The sequence below is a fragment of the Vulpes lagopus genome, chromosome 6, assembly GCF_018345385.1.
Source record: "Vulpes lagopus strain Blue_001 chromosome 6, ASM1834538v1, whole genome shotgun sequence".
Taxonomy (NCBI): Eukaryota; Metazoa; Chordata; class Mammalia; order Carnivora; family Canidae; genus Vulpes; species Vulpes lagopus.
In genome coordinates, this window is record NC_054829.1 from 60,375,978 (window position 1) to 60,383,020 (window position 7,043).

A 7,043-nucleotide genomic window follows, 5' to 3' on the forward strand; every position below is an offset into this window, starting at 1 on the left:
CACAGGCAGAGGGAGAAGCAGGCTCCATGCACTGGGAGCCCGATATGGGATTTGATCCCGGGTCTCCAGGATCACGCCCTGGGCCAAAGACAGGCGCTAAACCACTGCACCACCCAGGGATCCCCGAGAAGTACTTTTTAAAAGAAATATTTTATTTACTTATTTTAGAGAGAGAGAGCTTGAGAAGGGGGAGAGGCAGAGAGAGAAAAAAATCTTAGGCAGACTCCATATTGAGTGTGGACCCAGACTCGGGCTCCATCTCACGACCCTGAGATCATGCCCTGAGCTGAAATCGGGAATCAGACGTTAAATGGCTGAGGTACCCAGTTGCCCCTTTGGGAAAAAGTACTTTAAGCAATGTAGAAAATGTTAACATTCAGGAAATCTGGGTGACACATAAACAGGGTTTCTTTGTACTTTTTTTTTTTTTTAAGATTTTCTTCATTTGTGTGTGTGAGAGAGAGAAAGAGAGCATGCGAGTACAGGCAGAGGGGAGAAGCAGATTCCCCACGCAGCAGGGAGCCTGACATGGGGCTTGATCCCATGACCCTGAGATATAATAGGAGTCGAAGGCAGATGCTTTACCACCTGAGCCACCCAGGCTCCCGTCTTTGTACTATTCTTGCAACTTTTTTGTAAGTCTGAAATTACTGTTGCAATAAAGTTATAATTTAAAAACCCTACGCATCCTGCAGAATAACTAAAACAAAAAAGATAACAAATAGTAGAAGCCTGTGCAACAACTCAATGCTCACATTTCTTCTGGTCGGAATGTAAATTAGTAGAATCACTTTGGGCAACAGGGAAACGGTTTGGCACGATCTATTAAGGCTTTCACATAGAGACTCTATGGCTCCTAGTTCTCCTGATTATACACACCCAACAGAAATACATATTTATTTTCAGCTGAAGATATGCAAGTACGGTCTTAGAGGTACCATTTTTTTTTTTAAGATTTATTTATTTTTCATGAGACGCACACACACACAGAGAGAGGCAGAGACACAGGGAGAGGGAGAAGCAGGCTTCATGCAGGGAGCCTGATGTGGGACTCAATGCCAGGACTCCAAGATCACGCCCTGGCCCAAAGGCAGAGGCTCAAGGGCTGAGCCACCCAGGGGTCCTAAAAGTACTATTTGTAAACAACGGTGCCGGCCCAGCAGCCTCTGCGCGCTGCTCATTTGCGTACGCACGCCCGCGTCATGACGTCATCCCACGCAGTCCCGTCCTGGACTCTGGGCCAGCGGACGTACTATTCCCCGGCGGAGGCAGCCGGCGACTGGAGGGCCAAGTGGAGGAGCGGGGGTTTGGGATATGGGGTGGAGGTTGGGAGGTGGGGGTTTAGGGGTGAGGGTGGGGGTGGGGGTAGGGGTGGAGGGATGGGCGGTGAGGAGTCTGCGGCCAGGAGTTGCATGTTGAAGGGGAGGTTCCCCCAAGTCAGGTCTCCCCCAGGTAGTGGAGCCGTTGCCCGCCCCACTAGAGGGTGGATGGGGGCCGGAGTTTGATCCCGTTCCCCTCAGCGAAAAGGAAGTTTCAGTCGGTTTTGCTTAGCCGCCTTGTCAGCTCATCCTCATTGGACAGATTAGTAGGTCATTTCCCCTTCTGAAAGTGTGTCCCGTAGGATTAATGAGGTTGAAGCTTGCAGAAAATTTAGTTTGTTTGTCAGAGAACATTTTCCCCGAATCAGCTATTGTGTCTTTTTTTTTTTCCTTGAAAGATTTTATTTATTTGACATAGAGGAAGCACAGGCAAGGAGAGTGAGGGAGAGGGAGAAGCAGGCTCCCCACTAAGCAGGGAGGCTGATGTGGGACTGTATCCAGGAGTCTGGCATCATGACCTGAGCCCAAGGCAGACGTTTAACCCACTGAGTCACCCTGGTGCCCGTATCGTCTCTTTTCTGACCCCCACTAATGAATTTTCTAGGTGTCCCTACAGAAACCTGGATTCAAGGCCAACTAATTCTGGTTCTCTAGCCTCTGACCTATATAATCTATATAGCCCAAGGTAACCAACCCAAGATCTCATCCAGTTTATACCAGCTCTTGGAGCATGCCCATAGCCCCTTCTCATTGTCCTAGGATAACCCGATGTGAGGGACTGAATTTGTTTTTTTCTGATGTTAAGTCTCCACTTGAAGCGAACGTGGGAAGTATGTTACATATACACTTGAGCAATGCGCAGCTCCATCTTTACTCATGAATAGTCATATGTTTCTTTGCTCTTTTCATCAATATTTATGTATGCAGCCCCCATGATTATAAAAAACTTGTTCTCTCCCCCTTCAAGGAAGCAGATTTGTGGTTTGCTCTCCAATCTCCTCCTTTGGCTGCCTCTCAAATAAGCCCTTTATTTACTGCATACCTGGTGTCACATTGGTCGGTTTTGTGTGCATCAGGCAGACACACATAGGTTCAGTTACACTCCCCCCTCAAGCACTTAAGTACTAAAACTTCCCCAACCAGCTTAACAAGGATCATTTTTTTGTGGCATCTTCCTGAGTAAGCCTGTCATAAACTCCTTCAATATATGAACTTCTTCAAAGTACACAAGTAAAGGGGTATCTAGGTGGCTTAATCAAGTGTCTGCCTTCTGCACAGGTCATGATTTCAGGATCCTGGGAGTCTGTTTGTCTCTCTCCCTCCCCCCATTTTTGTGTTCTCTCTCAAAACAACAAAAACAAAACAACCCCCCCCCCCCATATATGAGCAAGCCTAGTAAAACCTAAAGGAGGGATGCCTGTATGGCTCAGTCGGTTAAGCTGAGTATTGATTTTGGCTCAGGTCATGATCTCAGGGTGGTAGGATCTAGCCCCAACTTTGGCTTGCCCTGGGCAGGGACCTTACTTGAGAGTCTCTCTCTCTACATCTCCCTCTGTCCCTTGCTACTACTCTAAAAAAAAAAAAACCCTAAAACACCCTAAAAGAAAAAAAGTCAAGACTCTAAGCTCAAAGACAGAAAAACACAGCAAAGTGCAAACTTCATCCACTGAAGAAATTATGCAGGGGCCAAGTACATATTACTGTTAAAATATTTTTATTTTATTTTATTTTTTAAAATTTTTTATTTATTTATGATAGTCACAGAGAGAGAGAGAGAGGCAGAGACACAGGTGGAGGGAGAAGCAGGCTCCATGCACCGGGAGCCTGATGTGGGATTCGATCTCGGGTCTCCAGGATCGCGCCCTGGGCCAAAGGCAGGCGCCAAACCGCTGCGCCACCCAGGGATCCCTATTTTTATTTTTTTAAAGATTTTATTTATTTATTCATGACAGAGAGAGAGAGAGGCAGAGACACAGGCAGAGAGAGAAGCAGGCTCCATGCAGGGAGCCTGATGTGGGACTCGATCCCGGGTCTCCAGGATCACACCCTGGGCTGAAGGCAGGCGCTAAACCGCTGAGCCACTGGAGCTGCCCTAAAATATTTATAAATACTTGAGAAACTATAAGTATACTATTATGTTTTCTAGTCAATTCACAACATCTGAAACATTCCATTTAGTCTGGTCAACTTTCTTTTTTTTTTTTTTAAAGTAGGCTCCACACCAAGTATGGAGACTCATACTGGGTCTGAACTCAGGACCTTGAGATCAGTACCTGAGCTGAGATCAACAGTTGGAAGCCTAAGTAACTGAGGTGCCCCATTCTCATTTTGCTTTTAGATGGTGAGCCAAATGCAATTTTTTAGGCTGTAAACTGAGAACTTTTACATCTTGGCTGCTCTGTCCATTGAGAGGTGGAGTCTATTCCTTCCCCTGAAATCTGATGTAGTGACTAGCTTGATCAATAGAATGTGGCAGTCATAATGTTCAGGGAATTCTTTTTTTTTAAATATTTTATTTATTTATTCATGAGAGACACACAGAGAGGCAGAGACACAGGCAGAGGGAGAAGCAGGCTCCATGCAGGGAGCCTGATGTGGGACTCGATCCCGGGTCTCCAGGATCACACCCTGGGCTGAAGGCAGGCGCTAAACCGCTGAGCCACTGGAGCTGCCCTAAAATATTTATAAATACTTGAGAAACTATAAGTATACTATTATGTTTTCTAGTCAATTCACAACATCTGAAACATTCCATTTAGTCTGGTCAACTTTCTTTTTTTTTTTTTTAAAGTAGGCTCCACACCAAGTATGGAGACTCATACTGGGTCTGAACTCAGGACCTTGAGATCAGTACCTGAGCTGAGATCAACAGTTGGAAGCCTAAGTAACTGAGGTGCCCCATTCTCATTTTGCTTTTAGATGGTGAGCCAAATGCAATTTTTTAGGCTGTAAACTGAGAACTTTTACATCTTGGCTGCTCTGTCCATTGAGAGGTGGAGTCTATTCCTTCCCCTGAAATCTGATGTAGTGACTAGCTTGATCAATAGAATGTGGCAGTCATAATGTTCAGGGAATTCTTTTTTTTTAAATATTTTATTTATTTATTCATGAGAGACACACAGAGAGGCAGAGACACAGGCAGAGGGAGAAGCAGGCTCCATGCAGGGAGCTCGTGGGACTCGATCCTGGGTCTCCAGGATCAGGCCCTGGGCTGAAGGTGGCGCTAAACCGCTGAGCCCCCCCCCCCCCCCCCCCCCCCCCCCCCCCCCCCCCCCCCCCCCCCCCCCCCCCCCGGGCTGCCCCTGTTTAGGGAATTCTGAGGCTAGGTCAGAAGACCCAGCTTCCATCTTGGTCTCTGGGAACACTGTCTGGGAGATTTGGGATACCATGTAAGAAGGCTAATTGCTTCGAGGCTGCCATGTTGTGAGGAAGCCGAAGGCTTTGTGGGGAAAGATGTGTAGAAAGAGTGCTGCTAATCCCCAGCTCTTTCAATCTCAAACTGAGACCCCAAATAGACCCAAGCAGAGTAAGGCCGGCCAAAATTGCATATTTGTGATCAAAATAGAGGACTGTTTTTGTTTCAAATCTCTCAAGTTTTGGGGTGTTTATTTGTGCAGCAGTAGAGAATGGAACAGGGAGATGGAAACAAGCAAACAAGTAATATGAAGTAGAAGAAGAAAAAAGTGGGCTAAGGGATAGAGAAGATGGGATAGAGAGAAGGCACTGGGGAGGAGGGCTTAAAGTTTTTGACAAGGGAGTTAAGGGAAGCCTCTCTGCTACATAGTCCTGCTTTTCTTTGCTTGTTCATCATCAGCACACAAAACTCCCCAACAGCCACCCCAAAATGGCAGTCTCATTTGGCAAATTCCCTGAGCTTCCTTGTCCTATTATAAATTCTAGGACCACGGCTAACTCCTTAGAACCTCTAATTCTTGGTTTTAACTTTATGAGAATCAGTAAATAACGACCCAACCTTTGTGGAGCAGAATGGACATGCTGTTAAGGGCATATGCCAGAGGAGGGCAATGAGTCCCAGTAAAGAGAAAATGGGTTCCCCAAAAGATATCTTCTTGTCATCACTGTGACTCAGGGAGAGTATAATATTTCTCAAAAAGTGGGTGGAACAATTGAAAACCAGAGAAATCCATGGTATGTGATTGGTACATTATCCCATAAGAGTTCAAAGCAGAGAAATATCCCATGTAGAGGGAGAATCTGAAAAGGCACTGTAGAAAAGGTACAGGTTAACTTCTTATTACTGCAGCATCTCATAGCTGAGAGATATCCTAAAAAGGTCATTCTGTCTAGTTACTGACCCATCCATTGCTTGCAAATGCATCTTGAAGGATAGGTAGGGTTTGGATAATGGAATTAAAGATAGGAGGAGGAGCTCCAAGGAACAGCATAAACAAAAGCCTAGTCATGGAAGGCATGATACGTATTCTTTTTTCCTTCTGGGACATATTCTTGAATCAGCAAATTGTGTTGGATATGTGTAGGGATATCAGTTTGGCATGATGTATTGAAGCATTGTGGAGGGCCAAGAATACTGCATGATAAGGTGAAAAGATCAGCAGGTAAAGGCAAACTATTAGAACTTTTTAGGTAGGAAATTGTCCAGATTGGAAAGGGTTACTCTGCTATATAGAGTGGCATAGAGGGAACCAAGCAAACAAGGCTGTCAATTAGGAGCCTATATCAGTAGTCAAGGTGAGAGGTGGGGAGATAGGATGTGCATGAAAGAGGCATTACTAACTGATCATAGGACTTGGGAATTAAGGGCTCATGGAGGGACAGAGGAAGGAGTCAACCAAGATTCAAGCCTATAGCAGTAGTAAGGATGGAGGAAGTGAGCAGAAAATCAAGAGTCAAAATAGCTATTGGTTGAGGTATAGAAATGGGGTGGAAGATGCTGAGTTGGGTTTGGACTACACTGATTTGAATTACCAGTGGTGCAGCTGTGGAGATTATCTGCCCAGGTAACTGGAAATCCATTATAGTACCCAAGGAGAGGGCAAGGACCAAATAAAATGGGTAGTTATCTGAATAGGATCACGAAGAGGAACAGGAGCTTGAGAACAGGCCACTATAGAAACAAGGCCGCAGTTTCACAATCAAGAGGCCTCATTTCAAATTATCATCTGCCTCATCTCAAGTACTGAGCGGAAATGGACAAGGACCAAAGGCTGGGACTGAGAAGAGGCCAAGAAAAGGTAATTAGGAATTAACTGGTGACAGCTAGCAACTTTCAGTAGATAGTCGGGCCGAAGTCAGAGGAGCGAATAGCGGTGAAGGTGAAGGTGAGGCAGCCGTGCGGTAAAAAGAAGTCAGAAGGCCTTGAGGCTTGAAGGTTGGAGGGACATTAATCAGGTGCTGGTGTCTGGGACCTACTGGCTCAGATTTGTCTGCATGTCCCCTCAGCATCTAGTTTTTTTTTTTTTTTCTTTTTAAATTTATTTATTTATAGAGACACACAGAGAGAGGCAGAGACAGGCAGAAGCAGGCTCTATGCAGGGAGCCCGACGTGGGACTCGATCCTCGGTCTCCAGGATCACACCCTGGGCTGAAGGCGGCGCTAAACCGCTGAGCCACCCGGGCTGCCCAGCATCTAGTTTTCTGCTTCTTCACGTCACGACGTGAGACGCTGCACATAGAGGGCTCATCTCAGAGACTGCTACTTAGGAGGCTGCCGATTAGTATTTTCGGTAATTAGGCAGCTGCTTC